Source organism: Tursiops truncatus, chromosome 12, assembly GCF_011762595.2.
Source record: "Tursiops truncatus isolate mTurTru1 chromosome 12, mTurTru1.mat.Y, whole genome shotgun sequence".
In the NCBI taxonomy this organism is placed as follows: domain Eukaryota; kingdom Metazoa; phylum Chordata; class Mammalia; order Artiodactyla; family Delphinidae; genus Tursiops; species Tursiops truncatus.
This window is the reverse complement of record NC_047045.1, coordinates 50,124,956-50,145,790: the sequence shown is the minus strand read 5'-3', so window position 1 is coordinate 50,145,790 and position 20,835 is coordinate 50,124,956. Positions and strand designations below refer to the sequence as shown.

General features: G+C 36.8%; 1 long non-coding RNA gene across 1 annotated transcript in view; it reads left to right on the top strand.

Moving 5' to 3' along the window:
* Positions 1–2,702: 2,702 nt before the first annotated feature.
* LOC117314441 (uncharacterized) overlaps positions 2,703–20,835 on the top strand; it is a 43,740-nt gene continuing 25,607 nt past the window's right edge. The window contains exon 1 of the long non-coding RNA XR_012325039.1: positions 2,703–3,097. This is a non-coding gene — a long non-coding RNA (uncharacterized lncRNA). The remainder of the gene's footprint in view (positions 3,098–20,835) is intronic.

The following is a 20,835-nucleotide window of genomic DNA, read 5'->3' as shown; positions in this document are numbered from 1 at the left end:
TCCATTCCCTACCCCTTTTATTGTGCTTTTATTGTTATACATATTAGGTCATTATATGTTACAAACTCAACAATACATTGTTATAATTATTATTTTATGTAATCTTATGCCTTAAAGAAGCTGAGAGAAAAAAGTCAAATAAGTACACATTTATAGAGTTTGTTATATTAACCTTCTTATTTACCATTTATGATTCGTGTCATTTCTTTTTGTGGATTTTACTTACCATTTGGTGTCGTTTTCTTGCTCCAGTGCAACTTTTTTTCCACCTGCCTGCTTTGTGCTGATATTGTCAAATATATTACATTTCTGTACGTACAAAAATATAATGAAATAATATGTTTTCCAAAATTTCTCCTTAAATCAGATAAAAGAAGAAAAAGGGAAATCTATAATTATATGTTCTTTTACACAACCTGCTTAATTGCCTTTACTGGAACTCTTTTTTGTATGTATGGCTTAGATTTAAAGTCCATTGTTACTCGTTTTCAGCCTAAAAAACTTCCTTTAGTATTTCTTGTATGGCAGGTCCACTAGCTGTACAAGAGTGAATTTTTTCAGCTTTTGTTATCTGGGAATGTTTTAATTTCACTTTCATTTTAGAAAGATAGTTTTGCTATTTATAAGATTCTTTGTTGGCTGTTTTTAACTTAGAGCATTTCTAACCCGTCATCCCACTGAATTCTCTCATCCATTGTTTCCGATGTGTAGTCAACTATTAATCTGATCAGGGTTTTCTTACACTTGAGGAGTTGTTTTTTCTCTTGCTGCTTTCAAGATTCTCTTTGTCTTTCAGCATTTTGTGTGTGATTTGTATACATATGGATATTTTGCATTTATTCTGTTTGAAGTTCTTGGATGTGTAGACTAATGTTTTCCATCAAAATTGAGAAGTTCTCAGCCATTATTGCTTTATTTCATTACAGCATCTATTATTTCTGCCCCTTTCTTTTTCCTCCCTCTGGTACTCCCATTATTCATATGTTGGTACACTTAATGGTATTCAACATTTCTCTAAGGATCTGTTCATTTTCCTTCATTATTTTTCTCTTCACATTCGTATTCCATAATCTCTACTGATTTATCTTCAAATTTGCCAATTCTTTCTTTTGTCAGCTCAAATCTATTGTTGAGCCCCTCTAGAAAATATTTATTTTGGCCATTTTATTTTTCAACTCCAGAATTTGCATTCGGCTTTTTAAAATACTTTACAGGGTGTACTCTGATGCTTTTGCAAAAATGTTCCTATAAAAGGGTTTCATCTTCAAAGAATTCATGGAAAAGACTGACAAGTACAGGTTTCTGGTTACTGACTATACTGCTGAACTAAATGAATAAGCATTTTCAGAACACTAATGGAAACCTGATGAATTCATAAAAGTGCTAACAAAAGATCAAGATGAAAAAAAAAATTAATTACATGGGACTGAGTGAACTGGTGAGGATGACTATAATTTTTGTGACTTTCTGTTTGAATAAAAAAAAAAATCCCACAAGGACTCAGAGGCAAAAAATATACAAATCAATTTTCACTGCAAAGTGAAGGAGCTGTTACAGTGGAGGATTATTGGACTGAATGTCAATATTATGCCATAGTGTGAGTGTGTTTCATGTTTGGTAATTGCAATCATTGTTGCTTTTGTTGTGGTCATCCATTTACAATGCTTGGTGTCAGTTTATTTATCTCTTGTAAAAATAAAATACAGTGTGTGTGTGTGTGTGTGTGTGTGTGTGTGTGTGAGAAAAACAAAACAATACAAACAAATCAGTCATAGCATCTTAAAAAAATAAATAAAATAAAATACTTTACATTTCTCTACTGATATTTTCTATTTGATGAAACATTGTCCTCACACCTTCCTTTAATTATTTATGTGTACATGGTTTCCTTTTGTTCTTTGCATACACTTATTATGGAGGCTTTGAAGTCTTTGCCTGCTAAGTTCCGCATTTGGACTCCTTAAAAACCAGTTCCAGTTGCCTGATTTTTTTTTCTTGTGTATGGATCACCTTTTCCTATCTCTCTGCATATCTCATGAATTTTGGCTGAAAATTAGAAACTTTAAATGTGCTGTAGCAATTTCTGGATACTAATACCCTCCTTCATGGGTTAATGTAGCCGCTGTTTGTTTAGTCATTTATTTATTTATTTATTTAATTGATTGATCTGACTCTGTGACCCCTACTTTCCCTCAGTGTGCAGCCTCTGATGTCCCTGTCAGATATTCTTGTTTTTATCTTGTAGCCTGTCTACCTAAGGGTTGCTGTAGGGACTGCATACGCCTCTTATTGTTTGAAGATTGCACTTAAGCCTTCTTTGGCCAGTTAGATTTTTGCACTTCACCCTTGCATGTACATGTGGCTTGGAGGCTGTTATGACAATTCAAGGAGTTCGTGGTTTTGCCCCATGCTCAACCAGGATTTAGTACCTTCTATTTTGCCTTTCTGATAACTTCTGAAAAGGTACAGTCTTGGGCATGCACACAGTCTTCCACCCTACTAAGGGTGTGTATGATTTTATTTTTAAGGCTGGCATCCCAGGAGTTGCCTTAGTCAGTAAGTGTAGCTTAATATACAATTAGTGGTTGGTCAGAGGTTGTGCTTAAGGTCCTAGAGCCAGTGAGACTTCTGTTCTTTGTTGACTGATCTCTATGCTGCTTGGGGAACATTTTCAAGTTTGCCCCACTCCCTGCTCTGATTGCTCCTGAGTGAGTGATGCACAGAGCTTGCACACAGCACTCGTTACCAGCAGGGTTGACTGTGATCCCAGGAGAGCTCTTCTTGGGGGTCTCTTTTCTTGGTTCTCCCTATGAAACTTCTGCTTACTTTATCATTTTGCTTATTTCTATTTGTATCAAGGAGTTTTGAGAATCCTTTTAATTACTTTCACCAAAATCTCTGCTCTTTTCAACAATGTCCTTTGACATGAAATTCTCCACGCTCTGTTCCACACAAAGTCTTTTTCCTCAGGGAGAGCTATAAAGCTCTTTGTCTTTAAGGCCTGCCTCTCCCTAGGGCAGAACCTCTATGGCACTGCACAGGAGCTGAAGACAGAGACAGTGGCCTGATTCTCACAGAGCGACACCTCTGCTGACAGGTATGTTCTGGGCAATCCCTGGGACCATGGAGCAGTGTTCCTTAGTCTCCCGGCTCCCAGGGTGAAATCTCTGACCTATAAAATGAGCTGGGCAGAAACGTTTGGGTCACTGCCTTTTGATCAGCCTGCCATACCTGGGTAGTTTCTATTTTATGAGTGGGGTTTATGAAGGAAGAGAGAACTGGTCCTCTCAGCTACTCTTTCTTGCCTGGAATAAAGCTTCTGCAGCATGGGACAGAGGGAGATGAGAAAAGCTGGCAGCCTGTTCCTCACAAGTTGAAAATGTAGCCCTAGACTGGAACCTTGGGGAAGAGGGACCCCCTCCTTCTTTACAGCACTCACCAGAATTAGAACTCTTGGAATAGCTTTCATGAGAAGGAGACTGTGGGAAAGGGAGAGGAAGGAAGTGGGTTGTGGCCCAAATGCCACAGACTCTCACTGTTCTTTCCGAGATTTCGTAGATTTTCTTGAATGAATGTTTCTCCATTTTCTGTATGCCCTTACAGCAATTTCCAGATTCATTAAATAATTGTTTCAATATCTTTTTTTCCATTTAAATCGTTTTTTGTTGGGAAGAGAGTCTGCTGTGCTACTCACTCCTCTATTCTTAACAGGGCTCACAAAACACTGTGAACGTTGAAAGTCAAGATCATAAATACTCAAGTAAAAATTTTTTAAAAGAACACGTTGATGAGCTTGTTTGGAATAAAGATTTATGACAGGTTGTAAACCAGGGTTTTCTCTAGCTGTTTAGTCAGAGTTGTGCCCTGTTTTGAGCAGCATATGGAATGCTTCTAAAGTGCGCTTTTGGTCACTGAGAGTCAGAGGGAAGGGAAATTGAGTAAACCTCATTTTCTCTAACATAACTGCTCTGTTTAGCACAGTGAAGTTAGAGGCAAGGGAGCAATTGTAGAACTCCATTTCATCTTTAAGGAAGGCTGTCATCTAGGCTTGGTAAGGCTAAACATAGACTGCCACATAACGGGCTACCCTGTGGGAAACCACTCAAGCATCCTGAATCAGCTCTGCCCAAGTTCTGTGCACTTCCATTCCAAAAACTAGTAACCAATGGGATCCAATCATCTAGGAAATTGACTGCTCTTTCAATGGTTTCAGAAATCAAACTATTCAGGTGATAGTCTTTGGCTGAGGACTGGTTGGAAAGAATAATCAGTATCATATACATTTAGTGGTTCAGAGAAAAGTGGAATTTCTGTGGGACACTAAGAGGATGCCATGAGTACTGACAAACTTCAGGTCCACTTACCTCCCTGAGAATTGTCTCATTCCTTTGTAACAAGTCAGGCTTAAGATGACATTATCTCCTAGATCTGTGGGCAGTAAAACTGACTTTAAAGGATGTGGTAGACAGAAAAATGACCCCCCAGAAAATGTCCATGTCTTAATCCCCAGAATTCATAAATATGTTATGTTACTGGCAAAGAGGATAAAAGGTTGCAGATGTAATTAATGTGATAATCACCTGACCTTAAAAAAACTAAAATTGTAAAGATTATCCAGGTATGTCCAATGTAACCACAATAGTCCTTAAATGGGAAAAAAAGGCGGAAAAGTGAGTGTCAGAGTGATGCAATGTGAAAAAGATTTGACTCAACATTACTGGCCTTGAAGACGGTAAGGAGTCATGAGTCTAGGAATGTGGGTGGCCTCTAAAAACTGGAAAAGGCAAGAAAAGAGATTCTTCCTTAGAGCCTCCAGAAGGAATCCAGCCCCGCTGACACCTTGATTTTAGTCCACTGAGGCTCATTTCAGACTTCTGACCCCCAGAACTGTGACATAATAAATGTATGTTGTTTTAAGCCACTAAGTACGTGGTGATGTGTTATAGCAACAATAGAAAACAAAAACAAGGTGGCTGAGCTCTACACTCTCACTTTACAGATGAGACACTGATGTTCCCAGGTGTGAGGTGACTAGCTACACATCCCACAGGCAGTAGAGGCAAAGGTCACTAATTCCAATTCTCCACACAACTCAGACACCAACCAACACGTTCATCTGTAGCACAGATAAAATGGGAATGATAACACATGGCTTCCGGGGTAAACTGTGGGTTAAAATATCTATCCCACGACTGGCAAAGACCTCATCATTGTCCAGTGTTAGCATGGGTGTCCACTGCCTGAGCTGCCCTTTTTCTACACTACTGGTCTAACAAAACACTTCTTTATATCAAACTGTAGTTTGCCTCCCATGGTCTATGCCCATTGTTCTAATTCTACTCTTCATGTCATGAACAAAATCTCTATACCTGCAAGTATTTGATGTTGATAGTAATCCTCCTGAACCACTTCTTCAGGCCAAACATCATGGATTTTATTCTTCATCTGGTGCAGATCAGAATCTTTGCCTCCCTGCTCCAGTTCCACAGAATGAGCACTACTTTGCTCAAAGGCATCCTTCCTGAAAGTGACATCTAGATTCCTACACAACATCCATATATATGCTAAAAAAGGCAGAACTGAACAGGACAATTTTCTAGCAGTCCTATTAATGGTTCCTAGATCTCACACTGGGCTGGCTCGACCCCCATTGCATAACCATGTAGTTGACTTAGGGTCCTCAATTACTCAATAAATTATGCAGCATTTGTTCATGTGAAAAATTCATCCTGTAAAGTGTAGCCCACTTTCCAAACTGTCTAGACGTTTGTAGGTTCTCATTCTGTCATCCCATATAATTTGAATCTTTATCCATCTACCAGCCTGGTGTCATCTTAACTGTAACACAATCTCGATAAGCATGTGGAATAAAAATGAGCATTAGGAGCCCTAGTGAGCTCCCAGTACTGTGGCTCCCAGAGCTTTGGATTTCTTGGATCAAGAAAAATTTAAATAAAATTTTGGGAACTGACTAGAGTTAATGGTCTTTTATTTTGACAAAAGAGATAGTCAAGCAAATAGACAAACATTAACATGTACTATTACCATAATATCATAATTTTAATATTCAAAATGTAGAAAGGACAGAAATCTCAAAAAAATTAGTCCTTTAAAAAAATAGTTGACATTTATGTGTACATATACACCCAGATACAAATAAATATATAAATTCCATACACTGTAATTGTCTATAGTTTTTCATCTATCCACAAATCAATAAAAACTCCTTCAAGCTGGCCCACGTCCTTGGAACCATTTAGTAACCACTTTTGTAGCTTGTCTAACTATATCCAGCATCCTTGATATATTTCTTTCATTTACTTATTAAAATATTTGCTAAGTAGTTTGATGATTTTTTAATGTTTACTCCATACTCTGGGATGCAATGAATCCAGGTGGGAAAATTTGAAACTGTGGGATCAAATGTTTTTGTAAATTTCTCATCCATATTATACTTCAGTTTTCTCTTTCCAATACCTATTTTATCCTATTTAATACAAAAGTCCTTCATTGACAGGAAACATACAAGCAAAGTATTACCATGTGGCCACCTATTTTATATATCACATGCATGTCTATAAAATACACAGGTCTTAGTTCACTTTAATTTACTAAAATAATATGAAAGGGGGGAAACATATTGATCTACTATGTAAGGGCACTACTTGGAATTGAAAGATAAAACATACAGTTTCTGCCCTTGAATAGCATACACACTGCACTGACACATACACTTAAGAAGTAAGTTATTTCATGTACAGCTTCTCTTAAGAATGTGGAAGATTTGTTACCTCCAGGACCCAGATCCTGTGTGACTACACTCAAGTAAAGCAGAGTGACTGCCATGCCCTTGGGTGGGACAAGCTCCCTCCTTTTTTTCCCAGTCCCTTCCATTCCCGAGGGTTGTCTACACAGTGAGGCCAAGTGTTAGTTGCATCACTTATGCAAATGCACCATGTTTCTACCAAAAGTGGGGACAAATAGTATTGACTAACTTTTCTTAAACCTGGCCACACTTCACTCACTTATAGAGGGTAAACAGACAAGCCAAGAGGAGATTGCAATATTAGGACAACATGTGCAGTAATTGAAGTAAGCATGATACCATGTACATGAAATGCACCAATCAAACAGAGCCACATCTTATAAACTAGTCCAGTGTAGCTGTGTTTAAGAATCGAAGCAATGCTGTGAATTCCAAGTGCCCAATAAACTGCTTTCTGGCCATGGCTGCAGTGCCAGTTCAACTGTGGCCTTTTCCTGGCACAACCTCAATGAACAAGGGTTGTTTCTTTTTTTTTTTTTTTGTCCCACCCAGGGGCTGAATATTTTAATGGTCATGGATTTGCTTCTCACAGGTGCTAGTTTCAGTCTCAGTGGAGTATGTCATATTCTGGCAGGAGGCACTGCATGAAAGTTTTCAAGGCTGAAAATATAGCTTAGAAAAACATGCAAACAATGTGCTGCTGTGGATTTGGATTCCTTCTTATTCTGGAAAGAATTCCAATATTTCTAGCATACTCCCAGCAGGAAAGACTTTTTTTCCTTCTTTCTACTTATTAATGTGGAATGTCAAGCATTCAGGGGAAGAAATTGCATCAGTCTCCCAGTTTCAGAACCATAATAATTTGTAGTTCCCCTGGTTGGTAAGGTGGGGTTGACTAATACGGAAAAGAGAAAATAATTCTCTTTGGAGTCTTCATTTTTCCAATATGCTTTAAGGAAGCATAGGTGCAAAGCTTTTGTAGTCAAGAAAAACAACATGCCACGGAGCAGCTGGGCCCGTGAGCCATGGCCGCTGAGCCTGCGCGTCCGGAGCCTGTGCTCCGCAACGGGAGAGGCCACAACAGTGAGGCCCCCGTACGGCAAAAAAAAAAAAAGAAAAACAACATAAGTTCTAGTTACTTGAGGCCAAGGCCACCTTCTCAGGAAGTACAATTATCTTACTCAAAGATGAACTAACTTATATGTTGATAGAACCAAGCTGAGATCCTTGTAATTTTTGTGAATAATAAATAACTAATAATATCCCTCAGTCCCAACCCTCTCCTAAGCAGTGTGTAGATATCTAAAATATTAGCTACCTAGAGTATGTCTATTAAATATATGCCCACCAAGTAAGCAGGGGAGAGGGTCTTTACTCCCTCTGAAGCTTCTTGCTTGGGAAGTTTAGATCTTTTAATCAAATGAAACTGACAATTTGATAAGATAAATCAAGCATGTGGAAAGACTGAGTTTGATCAGTCCTAGACTGTATTCCTAATCTCCATTTCAGTACAGTGTACTCTCTGTCTTCTCAGGCTCTAGTTCTTAAAATGGTCACATGCCATTTCTGATCTGCTCATCTAGATGGAAGAATGACCAAGTGTGTCCTAGCCTAGAGCCAGAGGTTGTTATATTCCTTTCTGGCCAACCTTACTTAACAGAGATTGTAGGTTTTCAAGATCATCTAATTTTCATCACAGTGTCTGTTGCATTCACTGTTTTCTTAGGATACCTGGACCTGTTTTTCCAGCATACCTACCCTCTAACTGTTATACCTCAAGTCAGAAAGTAACACACACTGTACAGTCTTCAATTTCTCTTTTTTTCTTTCTTCCTTCCTTCCTTTCTCAAAATAGATTGCAAATTTGTAAAATCTTCTTCCAAGTTTTAATATTTAGCAATTCCTCATCCAATTCCAATTAACTCACACATCTTGAATAACAAGTTTAGTGAAATCAAGAACACCTTTGGTGAAAATTCACCAGCCTCACTTTGAATAGAGCTTTGCGTAAGGAGAACTGCATAAAAATTACACAAAAGATTTAACCATTTCATACTAAGTTTCTGAAAAGTGATATGTTACTTTGTGATGTATCTTTTTTTTGGCCACGCCACCATGCGACTTGTGGGATCTTAGTTCCCCAACCAGGGATTGAACCCAGGCCACAGCAGTGAAAGCACCGAGGCCTAACCACTGGACTGTCAGCAAATTCCCGTGATGTATTTTTAAGCCCAGTATTTTTAACTATTTTAAAGTGTACAAGATATATGTATGACTGTTAGATCAAGTACCTGGAAAGACAAAATAAATAAATAAAAAAGGAGATGACATCAGCAAGACAGTTAAATAGAAAGTTCTGTACCCTCTTTCTGTCCACAGACATACACATTTAACAGTAATACATGAATTAATTCCATTTGTGAGAAATCCAGAAACGAGCTGAGAAGCACCTGTACCCTGGGTACATGCAAAGCCAACCACATTGAAGCCAGTAGGAAAATCTGTGATACTCTCTCACCATAATCCCTCCCCCAAAACAGCACCAATGATTGGGACAAAACCTCCAGTTCTCATCTTCTTTATGGGGAGGAAGAAAAAGACTGGAGCACATAGCCAACATCCTGATTTTTCTGGGGGCTGCCTGAGGGACTTGTTTCTGTCTTGCCTGAATCTGAGCACTAACAAAAAGACTCCAGATTGGGAGCCACTGAGAGCAAAAACAGCAGTTTAGACTAGCATGCAAGCTCTCAGAATAGCTGCTCCCACTGTCTCAGTGCAGTGCAAGCAGGTGAGAAAAACCCAAATCCCAAGCTTCTCCTGAAAAAGAAAGGATTTGGACCATGCGTTCAATGTTCCAACTTTTCCAGGGGCTGCCAAAGGATTGGTTTCTGTCTCTCATTTCTTGGAGAGCTGATGGTCCCAGGAATACTCTAGATCTACTAGGTGCCGGAGGAAGGTTTGGATTAGTACACACTCACCCTTCAGAGCCCCTTCCTCCAGCTAGGTGCAACACAACTGGCAAGATTCCCAGTCCCTGGTGTATCTCTGGAAGGGGAAAGAGAAGACTGAAACATATGCCCAAGGGTTTCCTCTAACATCAGGAACAAGGAAGGGATACTCACTTACTTCTATTGAAAGTAGTACTAGAAGTTCTAGCCAGAGAAATTGGACAAGAAAAAGAAACAAAAGGCTCCCAAATCAGACAGGAAGAAGTAAAATGATCTCTGTTTGCAGATGATATGATTTTAATATGTAGAAACTCCTAAATGTTCCACAAAAACAAAAACAAAAACTGTTAAAGCAAAAAGACAAATTCAGTAAAGGTGTAGGATACAAAATTGGCTTACAAAAATCAGTTATGTTTCTATATACTAAAAATGAATTATCTGAAAGAAAATTAATAAAACAATTCCAATTATAATAGCATGAAAGAGAATAAAATATCTAGGAATAAACTTAATCAAGGAGGTGAAATACTTGTACACTGAAAACTACAAAACCTGATGAAAGAATTAAAGATGAACAAATAAATGGAAAGACATCCTGTGTTCATGGATTGGAAGACAATATTATTAACATGTCCATACTACTCAAAGCAACCTACCCATTCAATGCAATCCCTATCAAAATTCCAGTGGCATTTTAAAAAACAATCATAAAATTCTTATAGAATCACAAAGGACTTAAATAGCCAAAACAATCTTGTGAAGGAAGAACAAAACTAGAGGCATCACACATCCTAATTTTAAAATATAACACAAAGCTGAAGTAATTAAAACAGTATTGTACTGGCATCAAGACAGGGTCCAATTGAACAGAATAGGGAGATTGGAAATAAACCCATCCATATACAATAAACTAGTCTTCAACTAGATTACCAAGAATATACAATGGGGAAATCCATATGCAAAATCATGAAATTGGACCCTTATTTTACACCATACAGAAAAATCAACTCAAAAAGTGTTAAAGACATAAACATAAAACCTGAAACTTAAAACTCCCAGAAGAAAACATAGGGTAAAATCTTCTTGATATTTTTCTTGGTGATAACATCAAAAGCAAGGCAACAAAACTAAAAGGAGACAAGTAGGACTACATCAAACCAAAAACCTTTCAAACAACAAAGGAAACAATAGAGTGAAGAGACAGTCTAAGGAATGGGAGAAAATATATTCAAACCATATATCTGATAAGAGGTTTATAGTCAAAATAGATAAGAAACTAATATATAGCAAAAAAAAAAAAAAAAAGCAACCCACATACCAACACCACCAACAACAGATGACCCCAATTTAAAAATGGGCAAAGGATCTGAATACATATCTCTCCAAAGAAGATGTGCAAATAGCCAACAGGTTTGTGAAAAGATGTTCATTATCACGAATTGTTAAGGAAATGTAAAGTCAAAACCACAATGAGATATAGCTTCACAACTGTTAGGATGGCTATTATCAAAAAAAAATTTTAAATAACAAAGTGTTGCTAGGATATGGAGAAATTGGAACCACTGTTACACTCTTGGTGAGAATGTAAAATAGTGCTCCTGTTATGGAAAACAGTATGGAGCTTCCTAAAAATATTTAAACTACAACTGCTATATGATTCAGCAATCTCACTTCTGGGTATTTATCCAAAAGAATTGAAATCAGTCTTCCAAAGAGATATTTGCACTCCCATATTCATTGCAGCATTATTTACAATAGCCAAGAGGTGGAAACAGCCTAAATGTCCACTGACAGATGAACGGATAAAGAAAATGTGGTATATGCATGCAATGGAATATTATACAGCTTTTAAAAAGAAGAGACTCCTTCCATATGAGACAGCATGGAAGAACCTTGAGAACATTGTGTTAAGTGAAATAAGCCAGTCACAGAAGGAAAAACACTGCATGATTCCATTTATATGAGGTAGCTAAGCAGAGTCGCATGGTGGTCGCCAGGGGCTGGGGAGAGAGGAAAATGCAGAGTTGTTGTTCAACAGGTATAAAATTTCAGTTTTACAAGATGAATAATTTTCAGCGATCTCCTCTACAACATCATACCTATACTTAACAATGGTGTAACGTACACCTAAAAATTTGTTAAGAAGGTAGATCTCATGTTAAGTTTTCTTACCACAGTTTTAAAAAAAGAAATAATTGAGGTGTATGGAACTCAATTTTGAACGAAAATGTTGGTATCATAAGCTTGTGAGATACATAATGTATTTTATTTTCATGCAAACTATATATACAGTTTTGGAATATTCTACCCGAGAGAAGAATTTGCAGGGCTATTAAACAAAACTGTAACTATCTCTTTTGCACAATAGGTATTAATTTGTACATATACATTGATAGAATATAGGGGTATAAAGCTAAAAAAGAAAAATGCCTGACATGAAGAAACAACTGGAAGAGGACGTAGGATGCCAAGAAGTGTGGAAAAAAAATGTATCTTGCATTTCCTTTTGGCCAAGGACTGTCTCAGTTATATGATCCCTTTAACAAAGGCAAAGGGTTCAGTAGAAAATTTTTGTCAAATGAGATTAGAAAGAATAGAATTCATGATTCTTTGTGACTTGAAAACCTGAAGTAAAGATTTATGGGCACAAAGCATAAAAACTACTCTTTAAATGGGAAAATGTGTAACTAAAGTGAGCAGTTTGTTCCTCTCTCCCACCCCTTCTTTCCTATCTGCCCAGCTCCCCACCTCCCCTCCCGCTACACACACACACTCATATAGAACTATGTGTGGAATGGTTATTTGTACTTCTTTGCCTCAAAACACTATGCAGTGTCCGGTTTTGGTAAAAATATCACGAGTTGCTTTCTTTTTCTTTATCCTAGACTTGCATTTGATTCTTTGCAGCTTATCTTAAGAATTCTAAGACCTTGGTAAAATTTAGAATAAAGAATGATGGCTGCCTAGGAAATGTCCATGAGCTAACTAGGTATCTCATTTCAGCCAATTTGATAACAGGGTAAACAGTATGGAATGCAGACATATGATTTGGTCTGTTTTCATTATCTTCCATTTGTAATAATGGCAGTCAGCTATGAATGTACAAGAAGCAGCATTTTTCTTTTTTTCCCTTTAACAAAGGCAGTGAGATACTAAAGTTATTCTGAAGATGTACAATCCATGTAATTTCTGAAGTTCTCTAGATACATAACCAAATTTTGAGCATTGTTTATCTGGTATAAGGAATAATGCTATATCACATTTGCCGATATTTGAAGGCAAGTGTAGTAACAAAACTATTTACTTGGCCTTCAGCAGATGACTACAACTACAATTTAGAATGAAATGTTTGGAAAATATATTAAGTTTCCTGTGCAGGGTCATTCACACTCAAGTTATTAACCTTCAATAGCAGCGTTGCCCAAAAAAGAAAAAAAAAAAAGGAATTTCCCGGCAGTCCAGTGGTTAGGACTCTGTGCTTCCATTGCAGGGGGCATGGGTTCAATCCCTGGTCAGGGAACTAAGATCCCACAAGCTGCTCGGCATTGCCAAAAATATATATATATATAGTGTTGCAAATATAACTCTCTCTTATGCTACAGAATGTAATATCTGCTTGTTTATTGCTTGAGTATTCTACTCTGAATTTGAGACCATCCTTCTTAGACCATATTAATGCAGCTCCTAGTGTATGAAAAGGCATAAATACCAAGTCCAATGGCCTATTATGATGGTGATAATGTTTCTGAAGCCATATATATAATGCCCTTTCTTTCTTTACTTTCTGGTCACGACTCAGTTATCCACAATCATTTGGTCTAGGTATTTGCACTTAAATGAGGATGACGTATGGAATGAGAAACCATCTTCTACCCAAATCTGAAACTTCTTCACCTTAATCTATCAATAGTTGAATCTTTAATTTGACCCTGAGACACTGAGTATTTTTCACCTCCAAGAGATAATGCCAGAATCACAAACAGCATTTGGTTGACTCACTTTATCTTGCCAAGCAAAGGTTTCTTATCAGCCTCAGATTGACACACCACCCTGGCATCATAACCCTACTCAGATAACCATTAATACTCGCTGAAAGCACTTGATGTAAAAGTCTTCATTCTTTCTGTTAACCTGTTTTCCTGCTGGTCAACTACTTAGGGGTACTAGAGCCATTTTCTATCCATTGTTCAAGGTTCCCATCAATCCTTACAAAACAATTTTAAATTTAAGTCAAGATTGTTTATGTTGTGTGAGACATTTAAACTATCCTAAGTTAACTTATAGGAAAACAAGTAGAATATAATTTCTTAATTTGTTCCTGTCAACAGAAGGCTTATAATTATCAACCATATAATACTGACATTTCCACTATTAGAGAACAGAGAACACCAATAAATATAAGACATGGTCACCATGGAAACTCAAGACCTAGTTTGGTAGAAAAAGCACATAAGGATTTTTGTGTCTATATTATACAGGGTACTAATATATTAATGATAATGTTACATGCCAAAGATTGGCATTAAAGTAGAGCTCACAAAATTCAGAGAATAGAAGGAAGGAGTAAAGGAAAAGAAGACAAAAGCTGGGATGCACCAGTGACACTTAATGGGAGAAGTGGGACTCATGCATGGCTGTGAAAAACAGGTTGGGCTGAGAAATGTAGGGTGGAAGGTAAGGTGTTGTGGGCACACACCTTAAATAGAACAATGTAAGTTAAATAGGCCTGTGGAAAAGTAGACTCATATTTTCAGTATGTTTTTCAGTCTGGTATGGAATATGATGATAACTACAGGCAAAACATATGTACATGTGTATTAAATGGTACATTAAGGACACACTGTGAACAAAATAGTGCACTAAATGCTGAAAAAGAAAAAAAATACACGATGTATTTACTCAAGACACTTATATTTGTGTGAAATTTCAGCCCAGCAGTGTTCAAAAAAAAAAAGAAAAATGGGTAAACCAATAATGTTATCCTGGAGAAAACAAAAATTTTAAACTATATTGGATTATATGAGGTATCTTTAGAACTTCTGTTGTCAGAGAAAATAAAAAATACAGAGAGAGTAAAAGCAAAGGAAAACTCACTTCCCCGTTCTTCAGCCGGCCTTCTGAGCGTGTGCACAGAAATGGAAGAAGGGAGGTGGGGGAAGGGAAAGTGGAGAAGTAAGGAAAGAACGGGACTAAAGGCCCCTGGCGGCCATGGTGTTACAGCACCAGTAAATTTCACACCAAGCTGGAGATAAATTGGGTCTGCCGCTATTTGAATTTTCTTTACACATTAGACCCAGTGTTGGTGGATTTCCAATGAATCTCTATATAATTTTAGTCCAGTTTTTAAAAAATGTTTCTTAGACATATTGAACCAAAAGGAAAATATAATTACCAATATCCAGTTTTGGGAATTGTTAAACAATTTGCCCAAAAAGAGAATAAATCAATGATATAACAGGAATATATTTTTTAGGAATAAATAAAATGTTATGGGACTTAAGTATTTTTTTTCACCATCTTTTAGGTAAAAACAAGAAGTGTTTCCAGAAGGAAAATGAGTCCAGTAGGAATGTGTCAAATGTTTTAATCAATAGTCTAAATCTATGGAGTAATAATACACTTTTCTTAGAGAAATTAAATTTTGAACTCCCACACAGATTTTTCTAAACATAAATAATTTCATTTTTCCTAATACATTGCAAATAATGTAAATGTTCATTGGCTAAACTAAAACACAAACCAAAACCAAAAAGAAAAAAAATGCAAAGTGTGCTTTGAAATAGTAGCATCAAAGAGTGAAGGGAAAAAATCCTTCCCTTCCTGTTAGCTCTCCTCCCCCAAACGTTTTCATCTGTCATACTGAAATAAATAAGAGGGCCAAGGGTTTCTTTCTCTCTCAGTGCAGTTTGTGGTTAAGGAAACAATAAAGGATATTGTTATAAATAGGTAGGCAAAATAATGAGAAAAAGAAGTGGCCTGTGGTCATAGTTGCAGCTGGTCAGGCAAGACATAGAGTTTTCAAGCTAGACATACCCATTAAAGAATAAAGAGGTTTTTGACTGCTGTGTACAATAAGATTATTTGGAAAATGTTAGCTACCTCTAAGCTTAAATTTCTGGCCATAGACTTTACAGTTTCTGAGTGATTTTTTTATTTACATTTTCTTGAATGCTTTTGCTTTTTAGTATGTTTTCCTTCTCTGAATGTTATTTCAGTTCTTTGCAGCAACTATGTATTTTATATTAATAGTTTGACAGAGGAAGCATGAAAGTATGATCCTTGTACAGATCTGACCTACATGGAAGGTGGTGGAATATGTACCAGTACAGGGAACTAGGACAGTAGCCCTCCTCATAAGACCACAGAACGCAACATCTCAGCCTGAGATTCATGAATTTCAGGCATGACCATGAGAACCAATTGAAATGCACCCAGTTAAAAAAAAAATTTTTTTATTGAAGTTTATTTGATTTACAATGTTGTGCCCATCTCTGCTGTACAGAAGTGACTCAGTTATACACATATAGACATTCCTTTTTTTAATATTATTTTCCATTATGTTTTATCACAGGACATTGAACATAGTTTCCTGTGCTCTACAGTAGGACCTTGTTGTTTATCCATTCCATATATAATAGTTTACATCTGCTAATCCCAAACTCCCAGTCTTTCCCTCTCCCTCCCCCCTCCTCCTTGGCAACCGCAAGTCTGCTCTCTATGTCTGTGAGTCTGTTTCTGGTTTGTAGATAGTTGATCACAGAATCAACTGAACTGTGGTTATATCTGCTACATGACTTCCTGATTATTTGAATCAAGAGATAAAGGAACATGTACTGGCTAAGAGCATACGACCTAGAGTGAGATGCCGCTATATAATGCCAGTGCCTTGGCACTGATACCAGCTGTTGACCCTGGAGAAATAACCTATACTTCAGATTCTTACTTGTAAAATGGGGTTAACAATGATACTTGTATCATAGGCTTGCTTGGGTTAAACAAATGAATACCTATTTTTAATAAACTTTTTATTTTGGAATAATTTTAGATATACAAGAAAAGTTGCAAAGAGTGTGCAGAAAGTTCCTGTATAACCCTCATCCAGTTTCCTCTAATGTTATCCTCTTACATTCCTGTAGTATATTTGTCAAAACCTAAGAAACCAACACTGGTACATTGCAATTAACCAAATTCCAGACATTATTCATATTTCACCAGTTTTTCCACTAATGTCTTTTTTCCATTCCGAGATTCAATCCAGGATATCACGTTATGCTTAAGAAAATGCATATTTTATTTTTCAAAACATTTAGAACAGTATCTGGCACATAGTAACCACCTGCTAAATGTTATTTAATCTTATTAGATGATTTTCATGTAGGTGAGACAGAATGTTTCTAACACTGTTATATATTAACAAGATTTTACACCCAATTTCTTATGTTGAGGGTTCACATATAAGAAAAATAAATAGAATTGTTTCACTAGGATATTGCAAAGAAGCTATTAATACAGAATAAGAGGTAATTTATGTTGGTAATAAAAACTGTAGGTTAATTGCTCTCAAGAGAAAAAGTTCATCTATAGAATATCTTATAAAGGTCAAAAAAAAAAAAACAAAACAAAGCAAAACAAAACATGTTTTAGTCATTTAACTCCACTCAAGAAATGTTTTTTTGAGTGCCTACAATACACAGGCAGCGTGCCATGGCTCAGGTACAGTGATAAATCAGACTCAGTTCCTTTTTCACACGAAGCTTACATTTTATGAAACTAACATAGTATAGTCTTAAACAAGCAATTGACATGGGAATGTGATTCACCCCACCATGAAACAGAAAGGTATGAGAATTCCCCATCTAAACATCACCAGTAACGTTTACTCAGAAGTGTTGATTGATATATTAGGTGAAAGAGAGAAACAGGTGCAGTTCACTTTAGTTCCAATTACCCAGATATGCAGGATCCAAGGAGGACTTAGACAAAGACATACGTGCAGGAAAAATCTGTGCCGGTCTCCAGATGCGTCCATTCCAGCCGCTCTGGGATTGCTTCCTGAAAGAAGCAGCCTTGCTTGTGACTGATAATAATATTAGCTAAATGCTATCAGGTGCTTACTCTATGCCAGACACTGTTCTAAGTGGTTTACATGCTTTAATTCGGGTAACGCTCACAAACGCCACGTGAAGTTGGTAATATTATTCCCTAATTTATACATGAGAAAATGAGGCAAAGTGAGCTAATGCAAGACAAATGTAAAGAAAGACCCCAAAAATCTTTTTGTATCTTCACAACTGTCTGCATACAGAGGCATAAATTGCCCCTGGACATAAATAGTAAGACCGGCTTATTCCCACTTCACTGAAAAAAAATGGAAATGAAGCATCTTGACTTCTAGATTCTGAAAGACAACATTCCTCAGGACTAAAATCTTGGAATATTTTCTAAGATGTCTCAAATAACTGCTGAGCAAACGTGTGTATAAATGTGCATGTACTAAATACTACTGGTGTCTTTTTTTCACCACTCAGTAAAACCTGCATTAATTAAGACATCTACTACTGCCTAGGCACCTGCCATATGCTACATCAAAGACAAATATGAATAAGGCAGTCTCTTCCCTCAGAGACCTCCCACTGTAATAGATGTATTTCATTTTATTTCACATATGAGGAACCAAAAATGTGTTAAAATGAAGTAAACACATCTTCAAACAGCTAAAGTGCAAAGTGGAATAAGGTAGGACCCACTAGAAACGGACAAACAGTGCTATGTGAGGAAAAAGATAAAAGAAACAGAAGGAATGGCACCTAGTTAGGGTGCATGACTGTAGCATTTGAAGACTAAGTGACATCTTAACAAGTTGAGCCAGGGTTGGATGTTCTTCATGAAAGGAACAGAATTGATGAAGGCAAAAACAGGAAATCACAGTTTGTCCCAGAAATACCAACCACCCCTGTCTGGCTGAGGTGCAGATGACAGAGGAGACAGGTGTGGTAGGACCATATCTGAACAGACTTGAGTGGCAGGATGAGAATATTGTACTTAATAGGCAGAAAATGGTAAGTTCTTAAGGATTGGGGTAGAGAATTAATTAAAACTTCACTTTAGAAAGATTAATTTGTGAGTGTGTAGGATGGATTTCAGAGTAGGGACAGAAAGGAAGCAGAGGCTCCAGTTGAATTTTGTTACATATCTAGGGGAGAAATAATGACTGCCTAAAACAAAGGGAGGGTAGAAGAAATGGAAGAAGGAGGGTAGATGTGGCAATTGGGTGACTGATTTAGGAACTAGAAAATAAGAGACATCTGAGGTGCCTGAGAAGCCTGGATGACTAAAGAAATGGTACTATTATTAGTAGAATCTGCAAAGTCATGAGGAAAAGTCCAGTATGCTTTTTTAAAGAAAACGACATGAGTTTGTACTGAACATGTTAGGTTTATGGTACTGGTGGAAGAGTCAAAAGAAGAGTTTAAGCAGACAGGAAGAAATGCAGAAGAGAGGAGACTAGACACGTAGGTTCCAATATCATCTCAGCAGAGGTGGTAATTGAAGCTGTTGGGGTGAAGAGGGAGAGATTGAAAACAGAGAAGACAGAACGCTGTGGGAACAAAAGAGGTGAGAACAAAAGAGATCAAACAAAAACAAACAAAAGTGAAGACCAGAGAAGTAGCAGGAGAACCACGGAAATGCGGTATTGTGTTGCACTAGGAAAATCAAGGAAGCCAGAATTTCAACAAAGCTAAAATAATCCATAGTATAAGTAGCTTCATGAATATAAAAGCAAGTTTCTTTATTTAAAATATCAATTGGCTTTATTCTGCTATGCTTCATTGAATATTATTTCATTTAAACAATTCTCAAGCAAAAATTTTAGGAAAAATTCACCTTTAAAAATCTGAAAATAAATTCATTAAAAGACTTTTAGCAAATCTGTAAGGTTCTATTAAGCAGCAATTAGATAAATTCACATAGATCACATATGTATTTGAAAGCTTATCCTTATGACCAATTTTTTTTGGAAAAACTATTTTAGCCTCTTATGGTTTTAGAGAAAATATGTTTGCAATTATTCCATTGCAATGCCTAACTGCAATTTGTCTTCATCCTGGGGGCTGGAAAGAATAATTTTTGCATTAGAACTTACTTCAATTTCAGAATGGTTCTTTGTTTGCTAGCTTTCTATCCATTTCCCCCATTCTAAACTTTCAAAATGGAAGAGGTTGCCAAATTCACCTTAGACCTTCCTGTAACCAAAACCGTAACAGTTGGGAGAAAGTTGAAATCACTCTGAGAGATGAAGTTTTTTCATACATTGAACAATTGGCATTTCTTTGAAAGATTCACAATCTAAGCACAAACAATATAAAGTTCAAAAAATGAAAATTATATGAATAAATGGTGAATGGATGGCAAGAAGTTGGAACTGATCAACTTAAAATTTCCTATGTTGTGGTACAGTTTGCTTCCAAATGCCAGCCCATTCCAATATAGAAAACTAAGGAGGAACTTGTCTAGCAATTTGCTTTTTGTGATGCAAATAGAAAGATGGCAAACAGACACACAGGAACTTCTTCATCTTCAGAGTTTGTCCACTTCCACCCCACCCAAACTTTTGAGCTGTCGATACCACCAGGAGTAAGAGAATACACAAACACAGGTTCCTGAATCTTAAGTTGTAACTAGGAATGCATATTTGATAAGCAGCTGTAGGTCACAGGGCCTTATTAATATTCCTTTTCACAGGCACTTTGGATTAAATAAGATTTGATGTTCTAATTTTTGAGAGTTAAACAGCATCAAAATTTTATCTGTGAAAAAAATACATCCTAAACTCAAAAAGATAAAACTACAAGGAACATTCTAAAATACAGTATGTTCATTCATAAACTATAAAGTGAACATTTATAGACTTATGTAAGTATGCATATAAATATATATAAAATTGATCATTTTATAATATTAAAAACTAGCATATTGGGCTTCCCTGGTGGCACAGTGGTTAAGAATTTACCTGCCAATGCAGGGGACATGGGTTCGAGCCCTGGTCCAGGAAGATCTCACATGCCACAGAGCAACTAAGCCTGTGCACCACAACTACTGAGCCCACACGCCACAAGTACT